The 24426-nt window shown below is 41.7% G+C and overlaps 1 protein-coding gene across 4 annotated transcripts in view; it reads left to right on the top strand.

The window, feature by feature from the left end:
- lrfn5a (leucine rich repeat and fibronectin type III domain containing 5a) overlaps positions 1-24426 on the top strand; it is an 84896-nt gene that overhangs the window by 5648 nt on the left and 54822 nt on the right. The window contains exon 2 of one of the 4 annotated variants that reach the window (XM_028982116.1): positions 22500-22605. The exons of the other annotated variants lie outside the window; for them this stretch is intronic. The gene's annotated coding sequence lies outside the window, so the exon portion shown is untranslated. The remainder of the gene's footprint in view (positions 1-22499; positions 22606-24426) is intronic. 4 annotated transcript variants of the gene reach the window in all.

Genomic DNA, 24426 nt, shown 5'->3' with positions numbered 1-24426 from the left:
TGTTTCAGAATTCAAAATTCCCTTCATTAAGTTAAGATAACTCACTTAGTCTCATGGTAAAATATAATTACAGTAGGAGTGAGGGGTAGTCAAAGATCTTTTTGATTATGGTACCTACTCCTACTCCATTTAGTACTGCTATGTGCTGCCCACATGGTGCCCCGTTTCTAAGCAATTCTCATAATGTATTTTTAATTAGGTATTATTATATTTAACATTTTTTTAATGATGTTTCTATTGTTTGTCAGGGTCACATTTCCCCCTGTCACAATTCCATAATAGCACATCATAGCTAAACTGCTGTTGCTATGATGATTTTAGAACACATTTTATTACATTTACATTCATAACATTTATCTGAGACCCTTATCCAGCAACTTTAGTAGTTACTAAACTGTCCCCCTGGAGCAACTCAAGGTAAATGTCTTGCTTAGGGACACAATGGTAGTAAGTAGACTTTTAACCTGTGATTTTGTTGTGAATGTTACCCACTAGGCTGATTTTACTATTATTATTGTTGTTGTTGTTTGCTGTTTTCATTATGGAGTGATTGATAAATCTGCATTTGTGCCATGATCTTCTGTGACTGAGGCTGTATGCTTTAAGCAGAAGGACACTGATCTGATGGGATTACAATGAACAGGTATAGTCTTACACTGCATGGCCTTAATCTGCTCAGGGACACATCCACATATGAGGTCCAGTATAACACATTAGGCAGGAGCACACACTGTCATGCCTGAGCCTTTTAGCTGACTTTGGCTACAACAAAGCTGGAGGCTTTAGATAGATCCCACTGCTTTTGCTTTTTCTCTCAATAAGTCAAACTGAGTAAAGATCAGATTTATGATATATATGTGACTTATAGTTGTACTGTATTGTGTATTTCATATCATGTTTTTTTTTTTTTATCACATTTCAGTTTCCTGTGTTCAGTATTACTAATGCCATGTTTAATTCATTTGCACAACCATGCCAACACTGTAACAGTGCCACTATCATACCCTGACTTTTGAAGTAAGTTTGGTAATGTGTAAGTTATGGCCTCATTAGTAGTCACTGGCCCACCAGTGCGGGAGGCAGAAAACTATTTTAAAACTAAAAGATTCTGGTGCACTGTACTAAAATAACATGACAATGTCCTTTGTGGGGATGTAAAAAAACATACTCACACAGAGAGAGCTACTAATAAAAGATATACAGTTCTGTGTTCCTGTACATGATTATTTTTTAAATACATAAACACACAGAATGTGAAGTTATTGGTTATTTCATTATAGCGCCATCAAACTGTACAATTTTCCATCTTTTCTATACACCTTACACACATGGAGATGCACTTTTATTTACTAAGAAAGCAGTTCTCCTGCCTTTTGATGAGCACCTTCACAGCTCTCCAGTTACCTTCTAGAAGTAATCTCGGCTGTGCAGCTATAACGCAGCTGTGAGTCAATTTTGTGCTCTTTACACTGGTGACTTCAACTGCATCATCAGATTTGCAGACAACATGACAGGTCTCAGCAGCAACAATGTTTCAGGATACATGGAGAAGAATTTGCACAAAAATTATGCCAATGTTATTGGGAGACCATCCACAACACAGATAACCTTACTTTAGCCTGCACTTTTGACCCGTACTAAAAAAACTTTCTGCTCAAGCACCTTCACATAATTGATATTATTATAAGTATGCTGGCCAGATGCATCATTGCTGTCGAGGTCACTGGAGTGCTGCTTTCTCAGAGACTATAAGAGGGTGAAAGACTACCCATTACATAGACTATTTTCTCTCAATACCATTTTGTTGATGGTACAAAACATCCGCATGCTGAAAGCCAAATTCTGAATGTACATCAATGTTTAATCTCTATCACATCACTTTACTGCAGTACCTCACTTTCCCCATATTACACTTTCAGAGAGCAATAGGACTTTACCTTAACTCACTATCAACTGTTACTATGAAAGGTTTTACACCCATCAATCATAGAATATAACTGACTGTTATTTTTTGTTTATTTCTATCTCCCTATTTACCACCATTATAACTATTTGTTGAAAACGTAGAATTTTTGAAAATCAACCAAGCTAAGCAGATCCAAAAAGGGGTGGTTGCAGTATTTTGTCATGGGGTACACACAAACTCTGTTCAGTGAGCTATTTGGCTATGTTTCTATTTTTCTATGTTTTTGTGGTTGAGTTAAATTAGGTGAAATTTATGGTGGTCAGAAGGCTAAAAGTAGGATCACTGTTGCTCTGTTAAAATGAATTTGTGTGAATGGGAGAATGGACAGATGGAGAAAAGAAAAATTAGGTAAAGAGGGGGTGGAGATGGGGGGGTTGAATTACGCATGGTAAATCAACATGTTATTGAGAATTTTTTTTTTTAATAAAAAGAAATCAAAGAACAAGATGATCATGATGATGAAAGTTTGTTGTTTTTTAAATTCAATAAAGACAAAATAATTACAATATAATTATTGTAAAATGCTTTTTCTCTTTTGTCCAGTTGGTGTGTGTGTGTACACAACACATGATGATGTAGTGCTACAGTAGCAGTGTTACCAGACGTTCAATGATTATCGTATTTGTACCATAACGTTTTAGACAAGGTACAGATTTCAACTGGCTGCACAGACATACCTGGGTTTGTTTATGTGCAGTCATCTCACATGCCTTTTACAGCCAATCAACACACAATGACACACAAAGTAGACAATGATGAGTGGTTTAAGCTCGGATTGGCATGGTGGAGTTGCAGTTCTGAAGGACACAAGAGTAACCATACACAACATCGCAATCAGACTTACCAAAATGGATAAGAGAAAGACCCCAGTTTTACTGGATGGTTAAAGCCTGTAGCAAGCACTAACAGTAAAGCTTTTTGTTGCTGTTGCAATGTGCAAATTATATTCTGGGCTGTTCAGTGTAGGGGCTCATCCCACTCTCCACACAGGTAGAGACGCTGATCTGCTCAGAGGTGGTTATTAGAGGTGGTTCTATTGGTAAATGTTGCATTATACACAATAATATGTATAGTCTATAATGATGTGTTATTAAAACAGATTTTCAGAATGGAAATTGGGTGTAATTTTTCCAAAATATCATAATTAAGATGCTGGTATGATTTTAGGATATGGTAACACTGTAAGGCTCTCATAAAACAGTGTGCTGTTCTGGTAGAGAGATTGAAAGGGTCTGTTTTCCTGCTGAGAAGTGCAGAAGTCTCATTGACCGTTACAGGAATCGTTTGATTGCAATGATTGCCTCAAAAGGTTGTGCAACAAAATATTAAGTTAGGGATACCATCATTTTTGTCCAGGCCTGTTTCATGAGTTTATTTTTTAAAATAATTCTGTTGAAGCATGGTTGAAAATCAATGTCTGACTTTAATTGGTTAAATTTCATAGAATTTGTATTTATTATTACTTTTGTCAGATTAAAGTTATTTCTGTGACCATTGTGAGTTTTTCTTTCATTGACTGAAGGGTACCAACAATTTTGTCCATGTGTGTATATGAAGTATTAATTAGTGTATGGGAAAAGCTTCACTGGGATGTGTTGAACTCATGTGATACAGGATTATTTCAGCCTAGTGTGTCAGACAAATATGATGCTAGAGAAGATCACATTAATTGTATTAATGTTTGTAACTCTGTTGCTATTTAGGTAGATCTCTGCTGCACAGTGTTAAAGATGTTGTTCGTAGGGCCGCACGATATATTGAAAAATGTCGTTATCACGAAAATAGTATATGTGATATTGGTATCGCAAAGAGTTGCAGTAAATGAAATGGATGCTGTGTCCGTAATCGCATACTATATACTATTGTGACAAACGGTCGCCGCGAGGTCAGGAAAGGAGAAACCGACTAAATCATGAGGATTTCGGAATAATGCGTTTTATTGAACAGAAGCCAGTAGGTGGCCAATACCTTCTCCTCCAGCTTCAAAATAACAGGGAGGTGTCTCTTCATCTCCTCCAGACCTACACAACTACGTCCCGGTGTAAAGTTTCTCCCCTTGCACATTAAATGGCCATAACACACATCCCAAATCCCAACAGAACACATTTTCCCGTAACATGGTTTACTATTTGCAGTCCCGTCGGCGCGTATCTCACCCGTAAGGCATGCTGGTCCCAACTCATGGCCGACACACAACATATTGTATGTGAAAAACAGTATGCGAGGCAAAGAGTACGCACTTTACTTCCGCTGTACTTCTGCTCGTGCGAACTGGACACTGACACCGGGTTGGAACCGGAGCGGGGAATTCATATTTAGTATTCGGAAATCAGTAGACTAGAAGTACCCGGATGACTGACTACTTCCAGCCGAATTCTGTAGTAGGCATTCGATGGACACTTTACTATCCAATAAGGTAGCAGTAGTGGCAGCGTCATATTCGAAACATGGCGTGAAACGGCTCTTTTCAAGTGTAAAATGTAAAAATGTAATTTAAATGTAGAACCTGCTCAAGTAGTATGTGATTTCAGACACAGCATTAATTTATGTGCCAAGCATTTGTATGTCCAAATTTGACCAATCAGATGGGCCCTTACTATCTTTGTACCCGCCTCCCAAGTAGGTGATATAATGCTATTGGCTAGACCGGGCCATGTAATTTTTACATGTTATTATTAATTTGAATGTTGACAATATGTTAGTGTTTCCACTACATACCTATTTATTTGAGGCCTGTACACCTTGTTTAATAGTATTTGCTTATTTCATTTTTGTTTAATAATATTTTTTATATATATAAAAAATACAGGCAAGGCAAGGAAATATTTTGTTTAAAAGATGCTCTTGTTTTAAGACACTCTTGATGAGTGTATGGTCACATGTAAATAAAAAGTAATCTCTGAAAGCAATTCATATTGTGTTGGCAGGTCTATGGTAACAGCAAACCAGAAATCAGAATATCTGCTGAGGGTTTTAAGTCATTTTGTTTTAAATAGCTAATAAAACTAATAATAATTTAAAAAGCATTTCTCTAGGGAAATGTTATATCGCAAGAAATATCATTATCGCAATATTCAACAACAACATCACATATTTTCCCAATATTGTGCAGCCCTATTTGTTGGGGAGTGCTGGCCTAGGGGGTAAGGAAAGGCAAGGACCTGTAATCATGTCTGCCCATTGCTCATTTGGGGTGATAACAAATTTTGTTGTGTTCACTGTGGCTGTGCTGCAGTCACAATGACAATCACTTCACTTTCACTTCATTTGCACTTCAGGGATGCAGAAACTGTGAAACTGACTGAGTTGGAGCAAAGAGAGTACAGAGTAGGGAGGCAGATGCCTCAAATTGTGATCTGTTAGATGCAGGCTTAGAGAAGTCAGTCAGACTTGAGAATGGAATAGAGTACTGTGCCATGAAAACTGTTTGATTGACAAGAAAGGCTAACACAAGTAAAGCTTCAGACAGATACCATGGCAGACTGATGTGCTAGTTAAGATCAGCCTGTTGAGTATCTGGTACAGATCTCTGTTTTCAAGTATTTAAAGACCCAGACATTTACATTTACATTTACATTTACGGCATTTGGCAGACGCCCTTATCCAGAGCGACTTACAACGTGCTTTCAAGTTACCATCGATGAAGAGATCAATTCCGGTTCACTAGGACCCCAACTATGAATACATCTATTTAATTCACTCTGTTGTAGATTCTGTACACAAAGTTTGACAAGAAAATTACAATTTAATCTAAATATTCTTTAAAGAGGAAGGTCTTGAGCTGCCGTTTGAAGGTGCTCAGTGACTGAGCTGTTCTGACCTCGAGGGGAAGTTCATTCCACCACCGAGGGGCCAAGACGGAGAAGAGTCTGGATGAATGTTTTCCTTTTACCTTCAGGGATGGAGGGACCAGGCGAGCAGTACTGGAGGCTCGGAGTAGACGAGGTGCAGTGCGAGGTGTAATGAGGGCTGTGAGGTAGGATGGTGCTGCTCCATGTTTGGCTTTGTAGGCCAGCATCAGTATTTTGAACCTGATGCGTGCAGCTACTGGGAGCCAGTGAAGGGAACGTAGCAGAGGGGTGGTATGGGAGAATTTGGGAAGGTTGAAGATCAGTCGTGCTGCTGCATTTTGTATGAGTTGTAGAGGTCGGATGGTACATAGAGGTAGACCAGCTAGAAGGGAGTTGCAGTAGTCCAGTCGTGAGATTACTAAGGACTGAACCAGTAGTTGGGTGGCCTGGGTTGACAGGTAAGGGCGGATTCGTCTGATATTGTAGAGAAGGAATCTACATGAGCGGGAAAGATTGCTGATGTGAGTTGAGAAGGAGAGTTGGTTGTCTATTGTTACGCCAAGGTTGCGGGCTGTTGCAGAAGGAGAGAGCTGCGAGTTGTCTAGGTAAATAGCAAGATCCTGATGTGGTGAAGAATCTGCTGGAATGAATATTAGTTCAGTTTTGGTGGGATTGAGTTGGAGGTGATGGGCTGCCATCCAAGACGAGATGTCTGTTAGACATGCAGAGATTTTGGAAGCAGCATGTAGATCAGAGGGAGGAAAGGAGAAGAGGAGTTGTGTGTCGTCAGCATAGCAGTGGTAGGATAATCCATGTGAGGAAATGACCTCACCAAGTGATCTCGTGTAGAGGGAGAAAAGGAGAGGACCTAGCACCGAGCCTTGAGGGACACCAGTGGAGAGTCTACGTGAGGTAGAGGTGGATCCTTTCCAAGTCACTTGGTAAGATCGCTCATCAAGGTAGGAAGCAAACCACTGCCATGCTGAGCCCCGAATTCCAAGCCTCTTCAGGATTGACAAGAGAGTCTTGTGGTTAACGGTGTCAAATGCAGCAGATAGGTCAAGGAGAATAAGAACTGATGACAGTTTTGCCAATCTGGCTGCATGTAGCTGCTCGGTAACCGCCAAAAGGGCAGTCTCGGTGGAATGAGCTGTTCTGAAGCCAGACTGGTTAGGATCCAGGAGGTTGTTCTGTGATAAATGGAGTGATAGCTGGTTGTAGACACAGCGCTCAAGGATTTTGGATAGAAACGAGAGGAGGGAAACTGGTCTGTAATTGTTAATGTCTGTAGGATCAGCAGTGGGTTTCTTTAGGATTGGAAGAACCCTGGCTGTTTTGAAGGCGGATGGTACGTGGCCAGATGAGATTGAGCCGTTTATGATATAAGAAATGAAAGGGATGAGGTCAGGGGAGATAGTTTGAAACATTGCAGAAGGTATTGGATCTAGTGGACAGGTGGTTGGGTTGCCTGTGGAAATAATCTGAATGATTTCATCAGATGTGATTTTAGAAAATTGATTTAGAGTAGTTGTCGAATTTTCAGAGGGAAGAGTAGGATTAGTGGTGGAGAATGTCTCACAGATTTTTTCAATCTTCCCTGTGAAGAAGTTGGCAAAATCATCAGCTGTTAATGAAGTTGGGGCAGGGGAAGTCGGGGGGTTGAGTAGGGATAAGAAGATGTTGTGGAGTTTTTGAGGGTTGTGGGCAGAGGCTTCTAGTTTTGTTTTGTAGAAAGCAGTTTTAGCAGTAGTGAGGTTAGTAGAAAATTTGCGCAGAAGATTCTGGTAATCCAGTAGGTCTGAGTCAAGTTGAGATTTCTTGTATTTTCTCTCCGCTGTTCGAAGAACTCTTCGATTGCTACGCAATGTATCGGAGAGCCAGGGCGCAGGGGGAGAAGTCCTTTTGGGTTTAGTTGATATAGGACAGAGTTGATCAATGGAAAGGGAAAGTGAGGTGAGGAGAGAGTTAGTAGCGGTCTCTAGTGGTAAGGAGAGGAATGAGTCAGGGGTTGGGAGATGTGAAAGAATGCAGGAAGATACAGATGAAGGTGAGACAGTGTGAAGGTTTTGTCTAATGAAGGATGGACGGGGGACAGTTGTGGATCCTGTAGGTACAGTGAGTGTAAAGGTCAGGAAGTGGTGGTCAGAGATGTGGTGGTCAGACATTGCTTTATATTTTGGTATTTATAATCAGTGGTGGATGAAACACACAAACCAAGTGTTCTTCAAAAAATTGGCCATTTGAATCAAAATTTTACTTGAAATTAAAAGGAGGGCTGAGCCATATGGCAAAACAAATGTCACAATATACTTTCCCATAACAAATAGATATTGCCAAACTGAAACCAAAGACACCAGAGATAATAAACAGTTTAACTACATATAAAACCATAAATTTCACTGCACTACTCAGCTCCATTTTCAGCCATTTTACTCTTTGCTAGCATTACACAGTGAACCAGATCACGTGGTACTGTGTTTACAGCTTTTGTTTTCCAGAACCTCAGCAGTTGCATGTCTCCATTTCCAACGTAAAACATTGATTAAAGATACTCATTTCTGCCATTTTTTATTGTGATCATGAAAGCCCCTGATCAGGATTCAGCCCAAAGCTGAATTTTATTGCAATCATTGATTAAGATCTGTTATGAACTGACTCTGGAGGGGGCACTTGTTTCCGTGATTCAGGCCGGAGCTTTGTTATGTTTTGTTCATAGTTAACCTGATTGGTACTGGCCGCAAATTCTGTGTTGCTGAAGTCACTAGTATCTAGTATCACCATCACACAACCCCCCAACCCCCAGTATCCAACACAGTCCCAGTGGAGAAATAAAAAAAAAAAAAACAATATAGTCCGATGTAAAAATAGGCAAAAAGGTCTTTGGATGGGTTCCAGTGCCCTCCGGTGGTAGCGAGGTGAGGTCCTGTCACTCTGGTTCAAGCATCCACCTCCAGTAGCAGGGCCTTGTGTTCGTTTGTTCCCCCTTGTTGAGGAACCCCCGAGAAGGAGCACACACAAAAGACAATAAAGGAAAAACCACACAAGAGGAAGGAAAGAAAAAAACAGAAGACAAAAAAAACCCCACCTGCATCAGTCTTACTCTCTATTTATTACTTACTCTATATTTAAGCAAGTCATTAGCAGCAGATTCTGCAAGCCCTGTGATGTGTAAGGTGTGTAAGCATATGTGGATCAGACCTTCATCTTTTAACACTTCCCACAGGTGCTCAATTGAAGAAATTTAAGGTCAAAATCTTGAAACTGTTTCTGTGAACCAAATGTTTACTGAACCATGTTTACAATGTTGCTGGTGCTTCTATAAAGAAACCTTGACAGGTGCCATTTTAATGAGATAATCAATGTTATTTATGTATTTTGCCTGTCATCTGTCTTGATGTGTACATGCGGTGAAAAGGGTAATGGAGTTGCCTATTCTGGCACTTTTCTGATGTTTTCCGAAAAGCAGAAAGCAAAGTTCACCTTTGAAGGTAAGAGAGAGTCTCTGATACACCCTAATTTAGCAGAAAGACCAAAGAATCCTTTAATTTCTTAACATGTATCATGCTTACTTTCTCAGAAATGTGAAGAGACTACTTAATTATTATTTGGTTTGCATTCTTTACAGTATAGGGTTTTATTTTAGTGCAAAAGAAACCAGAGACAGAGAGTGAAAGCCAGAAACTTTGTTTGATCTGTAATGTCTTTCGGGTGTATAACACATGGAAATGGCCTTAAACAGCAGCTGTGTTTATCTTTGATAGAAAAGCTCTGGCACATCAGAGACACTACATAGTTTATCAGTATTTACATAGCTTTGATGTAAGCCTTCCCAGAGGCGTGGTAGCACGTAACACTTGCATTGTTTTAGACTTCAGCAATTTCAGAATCTCATTCTCTCCCTCATGTTTTGTCATGTTTCTGTGCCATAAAATTTGATAAATGCCTAGATTTATTGAAAGATTAGACAAGAGATCATTGTGCTGAAGCATCAGCAAGGTCATAGAGTTATGAAAGTAAGCCATATCTTTGAGGAGAAGCAAGCAGGGTAGATCAAGGTGCAACTTCCCCTTCAATTTAAAATGAACAATGGGGTTGGGGGCTGAAGGCTGGACTGCCCTAGAAATTTATTAGAATCAGGCATTGCAGACCTTTGCATCCTCTTTGGCAGCAGGCCCCATAGCTGCAGGCCTGTCAGGAGCTTTCTGATAAAGGCTTCTCCCATGTCACAGGGGTATCCAACTTCAATGAACTGTTATGCAATTATGCACAATAATGCAACAGAGTAATGTCTGTTTCATTCAGGTGTGCTCATCCCTGTGGTGTTTGGAGAAAGCATATCCATACTGATGAGGAAGACAACTCCCTGTCCTCCTCTCCCCTCTCAAAACCTTGCCCCTTGGCTCCAGGTGCCTGGGCCTAATTATTGTAGTGAGCATTCGCCAGGGCGATTAAACCATAATCACCTTTAAGGATCCCCTGCCAGCACTGGATATATACTCTACATCTGTGTCAATATGCCTCCCATTTCACTCTGTATTTGACTACTATGTGCAGTGTGTTGTCTGGTTGACCTCCACAGGAATCTGATCATTTGAAAGTAGTATGTGCATGAGACTCTCTGTCATGATCCGGTCCGGACCGGAGTTTCATGTTCGTCCTGTATAATGTTTCCTGATCATATTCACCTGTGTAAGATTGTATAAAGCTGCCCTGTTTACCGTTGGGTCATTGTTACTCGTTACTGGATGTCTCTCCCTGTCCTGTTGATCATTTATTAAACACCTGTTTTGTGACGTCGTGCATATGCACCCTCTTCATCGTCATGTCCAGCCATCATTTTAGATCACCTGCCTCGCCATGTCAAACCAGCGTGACAATTCTCTATGGTTGTGCAGTACTTGTAATAGAATTGTGTATCAGGGTAGAGTTCAACTATACTCAATATGTCCTTACTGGTAGCTCCATGAGGTCTGTGCTTAACAAGTCAAAAGGGAAGTGGCTGTGACATATTTCATTTGGGGATGTCATCTTGGCTCAATGCAGCACGTGTGGCATAATGGAGAAATTGTGGGGAAACACGGTAAGAATGAAGAAAAACCTTTTAGCACATTTAAGATTCTGGGTGAAAGTCATGCACAAAAACAGCAAAATGCCCATAATTACTAAAATCCCTCAACAGTCTATAAAACAGGACATAAGCAACATAGTAAGTTACAAAAAAACATATTTTGTTTGCTATTTTGTTTCCTTGTTTGTTCATATTTAGATAATTCTCTAGGATCAGCTGTTGCATAGTTTGTGATTGACTGCTGTTTTATTTGAGTATTTACAGCCATTACAGTTGGTCTAATGTTTGGTCTGTAGGTAGATGCAAAAGAACATGAATGATGCATTTTTTATGAGTCTTCCATGTAGGAATACCTTTTCTGGTGTTCCTGACAGATGCTACAATTAATTTTAGTTTAGAAACCTTTAAAGATGTTGTCTGCATTAATAATTGCCTATTCATGGCCAAAAATCTGAAAATATAAAATGTTTAATGTGAACCCGGTCAGCGGAGGGTGACCTAACTGATCAACAATACCTGTGATTTCTGTGTTGTTTGCCCTTCCATCACTTTGTTGCCTCTGTCTGCAGCTCAACTGCAAGCTGTGTATGAGAGCTGCCAGTTACATTTATCAGATTAGTGCATTGAAGCAAAGTGCTGCCTGCTGCTGACAGTAACTCCCTGTATGATGATTAACAGCCATTATTAATGAGAGCAGAAATCATACCATTTAAGAACTGATCGCTCAACTACAATAGTAGTCAAATTTAATTGACATGTCAACCAACTAAATGCAGCTTTAAAATAGATAAAGTTTCAACATCATTCCACAAGAATATCAAAACAAATAAACAAATGGATGCCATTCAGCTCAATCACCTTTCTCCAGGGTAAAGAAAACCAATACAGTTGTCATTTAGCTGTAATATAAAATAAAATGTAATTCAGATGTTAAAATTAGTTGTTTATTGATTCTCATAAGGTTTATATTGTTACTCATGCACATCATTATGCATCCTTATCTTCAGTGTAAGAGCAATAGCCAGGAGAGGTCTCTACAGAACATAACAGTTACTTTTCAATAATATGTGGTAAATAAAAATTACTCAGAGAGGATGGGCATTAAAAAATTTTTCTGGTGTAGATTTATCAAGGAATCTTATGATGAGGTCCTGCCTATAAACAGTTTCCTCTCAATGGACCTTGATCGATCAGCTCTTGTTGAGGAGGTGATGGAGACAGCCAAGATTGGAGAGCTTCAGCACTATAATATGGCAAGGCCCCAACTGACAAGTGAGCATTTAATGAGCTAGTGGGGGCAGGGAGAAGGCTTTGGGTGAAAAGGGGGGATATGTTTTATAGAATGAGTGTGGCACAAGAGAACAGAGAGGAAGTAGAGCTTGTCAGCACAACTCTTTTCCCCTACAAGCATGCACAAAAACACACACAAAAAAAAAATACTGTCGGATAGTCTAATTTTAGTCTTAAATGTTATACCCCATTAATTACCTAAAAAACCTGTTTACTATTTTGGATTCCAACGATTATGTCACGATCCGGTCCGAAAAGGGGTTACTCCTGTCCGGGATCCGGAGTTTCACTGTTGTCCTGTGTAATGTTCCCTAATCGTTCTCACCTGTGTTAATTTTATAAAGCTGCCCTGTTCGTTTCTGTTCGCCGTCAGGTCTTTAACGTTATGTTCCGTGTTCACTAATGTCAATGTCTCGGATGTCTCCCCTGTCTCCCCTGTCTTGTGTTCCACCATTAAACCCTGGTTTCGTGATGTCAGGTGAAAGCGTCCTTCATTCCTCGTCACTCTTCGTCCTCCTCTCCATGCACCCGCCGTGTCATGCCCGCATGGATGTGACAGATTACAAAAATAACATTTCACAATTGTCACGACTATGGACTTACGGGGGGAAGGAAGTGCAGAGGTTTGACATACTGGGAACGGGTTTTTATTATAAAACAAACAATGGAGGCGGCGGGGTAGGACTGCGGCAACCACAGGGCTCCTGCCCTGCTGCATCCTCCCCTTGGGCTGGCTCCCCGGCAACGTCAGGCGTGGTGGCCCCGGTCCCTCGGGCTGGCTCCCTGGCGAGGTCAGGTGTGGTGGCCCCGGTCCCTCGGCCTGGCTCCCCGGCGTGGTCAGGCGTGGCGGCCCTGGTCCCTCGGCCTGGCTGCCCTGGACCCTTGGACCTGCACACAAAAATCAGGGCCGCTCCATCCGGGTACGTGCGGGCCCTGTCTCTGCACATCCCCTCTGACGCGTCTTGCGCCTTTCCCTGCACCGCGCAGGGAGGTGGTCCTGGAGCCTCCGGCGACCATTCCAGGCACCCCAAGCTGGTGCTTTCTGGGACCATGCAGCCCCTCTCGCTGCACGGCCCTGGTGCCAAGGGGGGGGGGCATTGCCATACCATCCGGCTAGCCCCTTCTGCGTCCGTTGGGACAAGCAGGCCCTCTTCCTGCCTGTCCCAGCTGGGTCCTCATGCCTACCAGGGGGCTCTCTGGCGCTCCACCCCTCTGGAGGCAGACGCAGGCCCATGCCTGGCCCACCCTCCTCACCGGCTACCGGAGGACCCAGCTCCTTCGCTTCCCCACCTACCCTCCCCTCAGGAGGAGCCCCCAACCCAAACTGCAACCCCCCCAAAAAATTATTTGGGGGAGCACCCCCCCAGCTGGACTTAGGGGTACCTTGGTGCTTGTCCACCTCGCCTTGGATCAGTGCAGTCAGGTTAGGAACTCCCTGCCTGGGGTTCAGCTCCGCTGCTGGGTCGCCATCTGGTGGACACAAAGAGGGGAAGTGGGGCGACATACAGATACAAATGCCATGTACACACACACAGACAGAGACAGACAGAAGACAGGGTCATCTGGCTCCCTCTCTGGATCCTCTGGGACCTCCTCAGGGGGCACAGCCAGGATCTCCGGAGGCGCGACCTTCTCATCGCCCGCCAAAGCTGGGCCTTCTTGCCCCGGATCCTGACTGGCACTGGATGTGGTGGAGGGGCGATCCCTGGCTCAGGCTCTGGCCGATCAAACTCTGCCCTCAGTCTCTGCAGGAAGTCTCAAAAACTCGTGGACGTCTTCTCCAGCAGGCGGAGGCGCTGGTGCTGAGGGAAGGCGGGTCGGCGACCGGAGCTGGGAAGGCGTAATCCCCGCGAGGCAGTCCCGGCAGCGCAGTTGCTGGCTGGCGGCCTCCTTTCGCCCTCTTCCACCAGCTGTCCTCACACTGCTGGGAGGGACGTGGGTCACCACAGACCTTGCGACAATCTGGGACGGACACACTGTCTTCGTCACTCTCGTCGTCGTCCATGTCTCCCTCATCTTCCTCATACCCCCGGAAGTCACGTGGGTCAGTAGGTAGAGCCCGAACCCAGCATGATTTACAGCTTTGGTGTCTTCCCTTCCCAGGTGGAGTGACTGCTGGATCTGTATCTGTTAGGCCTCTGGACCATCCCCTTCCCTATCTCTGATTGGCCTCTGATTGCACCTCTCAGATATGTTGTCAGATCACTGGATGAACCTGATATTATTTATTTAAATATTTATTTATTTATTTATTAAAAAGGTTAAAGGTCCCAATGAGCACAGTGGCCTCTAGTGGAACTGAAAGAAGTTCAAAACCACCAGGACTCTTCTTGGAGCTGACCAGATGCATAAACTGGGGAGAAAGGCCTTGGTCAGGCAGGTGACCAAGAACCCAATATAAAAACTCCAGAGGTCCTCTGTCGACAGAGGAGAACATTCTAGGACAACTATCTCTGCAAATTTTTTTACTTGTGGGACCAATAATGGATTATCTTGTCTTATCACCAGGCCAATACCATCCCTGCAGTGAAGCATGGTGGTGGCAACAACACACTGTGGGGATGTTTTTCAGCTGCAGGAACTGGGAGTGTCATGGCCGACAATCCACCACCAGGCCTACAGACTCCCAAACAGATGACAACCCAGAAGTAGACGCAACTGAGTTCAGTGTCCCATATTAAAGATGGATGGCTGTCTTGGACACCTCTCGCTTATTGTAGATTTTTTTCTTTGCTGCAAAGCCTTCCTAAGCCCTTTGACTGATATTGCTTCAAGCCAACTGCCTGTTTTGACTGTTCTCTCCAGATTACTCTTGTCTGCTCTTGGTTCGGCACAGATATTGCCAATTGCTCCTCCCCTGATTACTCTTCTGCCTCATCCTCTAACATCCCTTTTCATTCTTCTCCATACAGCCTGCAATGTCCGAGTACATTTACACTCTGTTTCTGTTTCTTCACATGCCAAGTCTCCCACCGCAGAGTGAGCTATTGGCCTGCACCACTCCCTTACTCCCGCCCTCACTCTCCCTCTTTTGCATGCCTTATGTATCACAGATGGTTTTGCCCCACAGTCCCCAACACACCAGTGTTCCTATTTCTCTGGCCATGTTGGCAAGTGTGCCCCCAGGGTCCAGCCATGACAGGGAGACAAGTCAGGATAGAGAGACATCCTAGATCAAATTCTGCTCCAGAGTGCATATTTCACCATTACAATTACCCTAAGCACACAGCCAAGATACCAAAGGACAACTCTGTGAATGTCCTTGAGTGGCCCAGCCAGAGCCCAGACTTGAATCCGATTGAACATCTCTGGTGAGATCTTTAAATAGCTATACACTGATGACGCTTGAGAGGTTCTGCAAAGAAGTGCACTGACAAGGTATTGAGAAAAGGCTTTGAATACGTACATGTGATTTCTCAGTTTTTTTATTTTTAATAAACTTTTTTTTTCATATTGGTATTATAGGGTGTTGTGTGTCGAATTCTGAGGGAAAAATATTTAATCCATTTTGGAATAAATCTGTAATATTTAAATACAAAATCTGTAAAAAGTGATCGCTGTGAATATTTTCTGGATGACAATCGTGAATTTTGAAGCAAATTCTGATGAGTCTTTTTTTAAAGATGAACAGATGTCTTCGAACTTTAAAGGTGCAAAGGCATATTATGAAAGCATTAGAACTGTCAATCTTAAAACAACCATTCTTTATAGAATTCATAATTGGGGGGGGTTAAAAAAAAAACTTTATTGTGCTTTATTAGTGCTGAACTCTGAGCTTTATTAGTGCTTTTAACACATTTATTCACAAACTACAGTCTGTCACGACACAGAAAGGGGAGGACCCAGGTGCAGGTAGGTTTCACAATACTCAAGAATAAACTTGGAATAGAGGGGATGTGGAAATGGGAAAGGGAAGGAAATAAATGGTGTAGGAACTTTTTTTAGCAGAAGGCTACAGGTGCAGGGAATCATGGGGGCATGGCCTGCCATCAGTGTTCCAGGTGTCCTCCTAAGACATTAGGCATGCCATTCCATGCATAGCATCCCTAAGGGCCAACAAGGATCTTTTTTACTTTTCTTGGTGTTCAAAGCCATATGGTTCTTTGAGCACCAGGCTGTCAACCGCAGCCAACTTCACCATGAGGATTTTTTGTAGGGTCTGGCCTTCAGTTGTTTGTGTAGAGACAATGCAACATGGGACTTAGCACACTATCCTGTGGGGAATAAGTGGAGGACATTGGGAATGGGATTACCCGTGGGAGGAGTACTGGGAGCCGTAAAATTATTATGATGATGATTGTTGGTATCGGAAGCATGCGAACATATGGTATGGATGGTGTGCTTTTTTCAGCTTTCCAAAAGTGACCAGCTCAATTTCTACACTGATTATTCACATCTGTCCCTTATTTCATTGTTATTAGGACTGGTAACCATGTTCTGCTCCTGCCTTGGTAGTGGTTGGCTAATGGGTAAGGAAACGGACAAAGGTTGCCAGTTTGAATTCAGAACCGCCAAGGTACCATTGAGCAAAGCACCATCCCTACACACTGCTCCCTGGCACCTTTAATGGTTACCAACTGCTCACCAAGGGTGATGTGTTAAAAGCCGATGACACATTTTGATGTGTACACCATGTTCTGTGCTGTGTTTCACAAAGATAATCACTTCACTTTCTCCAAGGTCATTCATGCATCTTGCATGTATAGGTACTGGTCATATCTTCAAAAAGTTTATTTATTTCACCAATTCCATTCAAGAACTGAAACTTGTATATTGTATACATTCATTCCACACAGACTGATATTTCAAGTGTTTGTTTCTTTTAATTTTGATGATTATAACTGAAAACTAATGCAACCATTTAAGAATTTAACCAACTTCCCTACTGATGATTTAAATAAAATGAAACTAGGAAATGCTTCATCTCAACATTTACATTTACAGCATTAATCAACAAATCCTAGAAGTAATACAACTTCACTGATCAGCTTGTTTAAGCTTCTTCTATATTACTTAGGGCCACATCAAGGTTCAAGGCTATTATACATGAACAAAGTTTCCCCATAGCCCCAGTGCAACATATAGTAACAGTGTCCTGTTGAACGTAATATGCAAACAAGCAATACAAGAAGTGCAGTGCGAAAGCATTTCAGTACAAAAACAACTACGCTATCTGCCGAACAATGAACACAGAATACTCCAATATAATTGCAGGTGGAGAATGAAGGGGGGTGTAATGCACAGGTTAGATGTAGATTTGAAGTCTAATTTGGAAGAAAGATTTCATATATCAGTTTAAGTGTTCATACTAGTGCATATGACTATTGAAGTAAAGTGCATATGCAATCGCTGTTTTGATCGCTGATTTTATGTAGCTGTAATGCTTGGAGGAAGATTGAATGCTATGATTTTGTTTGCCAGATGGTAAAATTGTTAAGAGTTCGCATAGTGTGTGATTATGATTCTAAAATATGTTTCTGGCTCAGTTGTAGCAGCAGGTCTGGCAGAAGGGTAACACCTTTTCAGGCAGAAGGGGAACACCAACAACCTCATCTGCTCTGACCCTTTGCTGTAATGTGTTACAGTTTGAAATGGTGCTGGAGTAGAATGTCCAAAGGATCAGTGTGGGATGGCCAACTCTTTTTAGTCTCCACAAGAAGTGCATATGGTGATGAGTGCTCTTATGGAGGAGGAGTTGAGGGACCATGAGATGTGATGTGGACACCCAGGAACTTGATCACTTTCCCATATCGAACAATTATTATTTTTCTGAATGACAGAATGACACTAAAAATACCAGAGATAAAACAGTTTACTACCATATAAAACCATGACTATGGCTGTCATCCTTGGGTTTGTTTTCAGTCATTTCCCTCTTTGCTATCTTTATGCGCACATTGTTTTTGTTTTGAAGCGTATTCCACTGCCTCAGCTGCCCAAAACTTGTAATGTCAAATAAGTTTTATATTTTAGATATAAAACTATTAGATATTTTAGATATGCCATGATGTTCCATTGAAAAATAACAGTTATTGGTTTTCAAAGTAATCAGAAGTAATCACCTGCATGTACTGAAATCTGATTGGTTTACATAACAAAAATGCCATGGGACGACTGATGCATCAAACGTGCAGACATACTGAAGACTGTTGATGAAGGGCTGTAGCTGGCTTGACTGTTGACTTGGGGAAGAGTGAAGCGGTGGCTACATGGTGTGGACAATCGCCGCAAAGCGTGAGGTAAACAGAGTGTACCGTGTTCATGGGCAGCCTCCAACTTTGCTGTCTTCGGAAATTGTTTGGTACTGGGTGTCACCTTTTATTCATTTTGGCTCAATCAGGGGCATAACATTACAGTTACAGTGTCTAAAACAGTGGTGTCCAACAACTACAGTTGTACTTTAAATAGTAGTTAATAGAGGTGTGAACTAGGGCTGCAACTAACGATTATTTTAATAATCGATTAATATGTCAATTTGTTTTTTGATTAATCGTAGAATCGGATAAAAAAAAAAACAAACAAGAAAAGCATTAATTTCCAACCCTTTATTCAAAAACAGAACCAAAATCTTTAGAAAGTGCACAAACATGTTGCTCCTTGAGCTGTTATAATAATAATAATAAAATAAAATAATAATGGACTAACACAAAAAACATACACATGTATGCGTGGCGAGAACAGTCCGAATGCTGTTTCATCCCCCCTCCACACCTGTAGGTGGCGCTGTAAGTCGCCGTCTAGTTCTCCTCCGAAGTGAGTTAAACACCAGCACCAGGGACTTCGAAACGGGACAAAAGTGGGATTCTGTAGCGACTTACCCTGCTGCTGAACCCCCTTCTTCCTCCTCAAACACTCCAACATGTTTGCATTTCAGTGGTGCTCCCGTGCCGTGCCATGTCGCTTTTGCATATTTTCAAACGTCTCCGCGTCGCGCAACATAACGAATCGATTAGGAAATTCGTTGCCAAATCTTTTAGTAATCGATTTTTATTGATTCATTGTTGCACCCCTAGTGTTAACCTTCACTAGTATCACAATTCGATTCGATTACAATTATCAATGCCTCAATATCAATGAATTTATCCCATACATTTTCTATATGGTCACATGATGTTTTCATGTTACACCTGTGTGGATGCTTTGATTTGCTATAAAGAGCAGAAAAATGGTCTGTGTTCAGTCCGAACACCCCTAAACTCCCGGTAAGACGATAATGTTGTGTTGTAGATCTCAGAGAAAGATCAGCTTCAACCTCCTACCCGGAGCGGCGCTGTTCACAGATCCACCAGCCACCATCACTACTGCCACTAATTTTTTAACAAGAATCCACATATGCATCGCGATGCATTGATTGTACACCCTTAGTAGTTGACAATAGTGGCCTGTTACTATAAAAAATGGAAAACATATTTCTAACACATCTGCTGTGATTTTTCAATACAGTGCAATAATTTCTCAAAATGTGTTTTACCTGTACACCCATATACATGTTCAGAAAACCATATACCTATTCATAAAAAATAACGAGCTCACTGTTATCATCAAGTAAAGTTTGTACTCACTCCTGAACGTTTAGTGCCCGATAACTCTCTGTAGCTTCCTGAAGTTATCTGTGCTGGCTAAACCCCATTTTGCACTGAATTCTGATTATTTGAACTTTTCTCTGTTCACGTTTTATTTTTCCAAATTGTTGCTCTTCTTTTCTTTTTTTGTGTCATTGCCGCTGATCTGCAGCTGGTGTTTATTTTATTGAAACAGGTCACTTGAAAAAGTATGACCCATAGGCATAAACAAACAGATGCGGAAGGGGACTGCTCACTCGGACATTTGGGGTTAAACTGCCAAATTATCCTGCTCTCTCGTCACAAAGCATATGACCACCTCACAACTAGCACACAGCCTCGCACAAGAGGATTTACAGATTAGGGGATAAAAACAACCAAATGCACGGGGGGATAAATTCTGTGCCTCTGTTTTAATTATTTCCTGTATAAACTGCATTGATGTGTGTGTGGGTTGTGCTTAACAAGCACACACAAATACACAGTGCATAGTTTCCTCCTAACATGACACCTGGCATTCACACCAAAGGGTTCAATGTTTGTCTTATCAGCCCAGCGAATTTTGTTTCACATGGTCTGAGAAAAAAAAAAAAAAAAAAAGCATTTTCCCTTTTTTTGATACAAGAACTGCATTTTTTTTTGGCAGAATGACCTGGGGAGGAGAGGTCTGGGCATGAGAGATCTGGATACTAGACAAACTGTCCAAAAAATTGTGCTTAACTTCATCTCTCAGAGTGACAACTGCTACTTAAGGGTCTAAGTAGCTGGCAGTATTCAGGACCATCTGCAGAATACCCTCCTTGTAATGGTCCCTGATATTTCCAGCATTGACTTCTTTGAGGTCCTTTGTGACTGTACTGTCCTTACTGGCCTGAACAGTTAGGTTTTTCATTTAGTGCTAAATCAGTGGGAGAAAAGAAGAAAAAGTGGTGTGCTTTTCCCCACTTACAGCATCTGAGATTGCAATAATTGGGCTCAGTACATTCCTTACATCTTCCAAAACTGTAATATCAGCATCTTTTAGCATTAGGTGCTACTTTTTTCTGTCATCTACAAAGACTGCACAGACAGCCTGTTGCTGTTATAGGAACTGCTCAGTAATCTCAAAAGACAGAATCCCAGCGAGTTGGTTCATTATAGATGAAACCCAAAAGAGTTTTTTATGTAGTTGACAGCTCATGACAGAGACTGTCTCAGGCATTATCTGTGGTGATTGAGGCCATACACTCTATGTCTAATTTTAAAGTTTCCTCAATCATCCCCTTCAAAGCCCCCCTCAGTCCCTGTGCTGTATGGTCTGACTGAAACCGTACACAGCTCTGCACCAGCACCAGCTCTGCATTTCCCAATTTTCAGTAATGAACTGAAGTGTAACTGCCACGAATGAAGATGTGGCTCTGCTGATTCAGAGATCTGTTGTGCAGATCTCAAGCAGACTCCAAGATTGTTTGCTTGGTGGTGGTGTACAGTTATGGAATTTCTAGGTACATTAAATGGTTTCTTGAGGGGATTTTTTTTTTTTTTCATTTTAGTTCTGAATTAATTTTTTTCCATTATAAACTTATCTATTCACCTAAAAACTGTGTGATTATAGAGTGGATGGGGTAAAAGGAACAAATGCAATATGACAAATCACATTTAATTGCTGTTCAACAAAGTGCTTGGGCATTTACTGTTTGCTTTTGAAAACCATTTACATGTAAATAATATGTGGATTTCATGCAAAGAACTATTTCACAATATTACACATTCTTCCATTTGTAAAATAAAAATGAGTCACAAAAGACCTGGACTACAAATAAGAATCAGCTGTTGGTGTGTTTTGGATCATTGTCCTTCTGCAGAACCCAAGATTGTTTCACCTTGAGGTCATGAACAGATGGCAGGATATTTTCTTTCAGGATTGTTTGTTAGACAGCATTAATCCATTTATCACAGCAAATCTTCCAGAGGAAATGATTATCTAATTTCCTCCTCCATATTTTACTGTTGGTAGAATGTTTTCTGAAATGCTGTGTTACTTTTTACAGCAGATGTATTGGGACACACATAGCAAATACTGACGAGTGGTGGCCGTCCTGCACCGATGGTTTCAAACCCAGGCCAAAGCATGGCCCATCCATGGGGACTAGCACCCTTTCCTCCATCCACAGGCACTGTCTACAACATGCCCTGCTGAATGTCTGCTTCTCCTCTCCTCTGAATGGCACTAGACATGGGAACATGGGGCAGGTGTCCTTGACCACACAGAAAATCTTGTTGGGAACTTTTAACTCCCGACAAACCACGACTCCTTAGAAGTCAGCACCAGAAGTCTAGACCAGACAGGTTCCTGACAGGTTCGCACAATGTACTCCCTACTGGATTACAGTCTCAGGGCTGTTTTTTTAATTCTCTTCCTCTCTCCTCATTTAATTCCATTTTCTCTGTTCTTCTGATACATTTCACTGCATGTTGTACTGGTATAACCATGCACATGATGAAGAAATCTTGAATCATGAACCCATGCCATTAGTAAACAAAACACAAAGAGGGAAAGATAAAGATAAATCTTTATTGTTATTGTCACTTCTACAGTCTATTGCACATCGTGTAAATCGTGCACACTTTGGAGATATTGCACATATATTGATAACAGTTTATTTTGAGTCTAGAATTGGGATTGCTTTTGGATATAAGCTGTTTTTTAGGCGATTTGTCCTGGTTTTCATTGCTCTGTATGCTTTGCCTGATGGCAAAAGCTGGCAATGACCGGGTGTAATGAGTCCTGTGAAATGTCTCTTGCATTTTTTGCTGCATTGTGCGGTGTAAATTTGTTTCAGGGTTCGGAGGGGGCAGGCAATTGTTTTCTCCGCTGACCTGATGACCCTGTGGAACGCCTTCCATTCTGAGGAAGTGCAGCTGAGGCAGCACACATACAGTCCATATGTAAGTACATGGAACAGTAGTAGAAGGCGAGAAGCAGATTTTTGGTGAGAAGTCTCAGAAAATACAGCCTCTGTTGCACCTTCTTAAGCAGCTCCTTGGTGTTGGTGCTCCGGGTCAGGTTGTCTTCCAGCTCAATGCCCAGGAACCTAAACACTGGGACCCTCTCCACAGAGGCCTTGCCAATAATGAGTGTCTGATGCCCCTTTTTTTCCTGATGTTAACAATAACCTCCTTTGTTTTTGTGGTATGCCAGCTCACGTTCTTTGCCTGAGATGAGTCCTACCACTGTCATGTCATCTGGGAATTTGAGGATCTTGTTGCAAGGGGTGTGAGAGGACATACGTGTAGTGTGTATAGAGGAGCGGGCTGTGCACTCACCTCTGGGGCATTGCCGTGTTGAGGCTGAAAGCAGTGCAGGGAGCAACCTAGCAGAAAGAAACTAATGTAAAATTAATGGAAGTCCTTAACTGCTTCACCATCCTCACCATCCCTTAAAAAAGTTTTCGAGGACTTCACTGCTTTTGAATTATTTATCTCTGTGTAATTGTCTGCTGATCTCCACATCTTATTCCTCTGTGCAAATCATCCAGCCGTTCTGGGTAGAGGATGCATATTTGTTTCTTGCAGTATGATGGCTTTATGAAATACATTAGCATCAGAAGGAATGTGTTCTAAGGTTTTAATATTTGTAACATTTTTTGAGTGTTCTTCTGAAGTCTGTTAAATTACTACATGCTTCTAGAAGTATTAGCATTTCACAGTTGTAGATCATAATCAGGTTATAAATTTAAAAAACATAGAGAAGAAACAGGCAATCTGGATTTTAATCTCAAATGGGATGTTCATCAGGTGATCAACAGTATAAGACCATGGCCTTTACAAGGCAGACTCTTAGCTTTTTTTGGGCAGTTAAAGAATCTTTCCTGCCACCATTCTCTGTATGCCAACTCACTTTCTTTGCCCAAATGAGTCCAATCACCATTGTGTCATCCATGAATTGGATGATCTTGTTGCTGGGGTGTGAGGGGACATACGTTTCGAATGTATAGAGGAGCGGGCTGAACACCCCTGGGACGTCCTGAGACTGAGAGCAGTGGAGGTGTGGGAGTGACCCAGCCTGACCCTGTGGGAGCGACCTAACAGAAAGAAACTAATGTAAAATTAATGGAAGTCCTTAACTGCCTCACCACCCCCACTATCCCTTGAAAAAAGTTTGAGTGCTTCACTGCTTGTGAATTATTTATCTCTGTGTAATTGTCAGCTGACCTCCTCAGCTTATTCCTCTTAGCTTCACCTGGGTTTGTACTGCTATCAACTTACACGTTATTGACCACTAGTTTTGCTGACCCGTGAGATGATCAGAGGTGCTTCAACAGATGTTTATTGGTATTTATTGCTTTTTACCAATGTGGATAAAAAATGTTACTTTTTAACTTGCTATTGCTGTGGCAGTAAAGTACAATGCTGCAATTCACAATGCTGCCTGATTAAGAACAGCTAGACAAAACAAATTTTGGTTTGAACATTATTTTGTCAGAAGTTGAACTGCAATAAATAGGGGAAATAAATAGGGGAAATAAATAGGGGAATAAATAGGGGAAAACAGGGGAAACAAAAGGGAACCTTGTGGAAACCAAAACACCAATTTACTATGTGAAGACGAATCACCATCCAAAAACTCATACCGATCAGTCAAATATGAACAGAACCATTAGAGGGCTATTTCCTTAATCCCAACAACATTCTGTAACCTGCTGAGGAGAAATAGTGTCAAAAGCTGCACTAAGATCAAGCAGGACAAGCAGCGAGATGTGGACCTGA

The sequence above is a fragment of the Denticeps clupeoides genome, chromosome 1 (genome assembly GCF_900700375.1).
Source record: "Denticeps clupeoides chromosome 1, fDenClu1.1, whole genome shotgun sequence".
NCBI classification, from domain to species: Eukaryota; Metazoa; Chordata; class Actinopteri; order Clupeiformes; family Denticipitidae; genus Denticeps; species Denticeps clupeoides.
The sequence above is the reverse complement of the archived record's forward strand: the minus strand, read 5'-3'. Positions and strand labels throughout refer to the sequence as shown.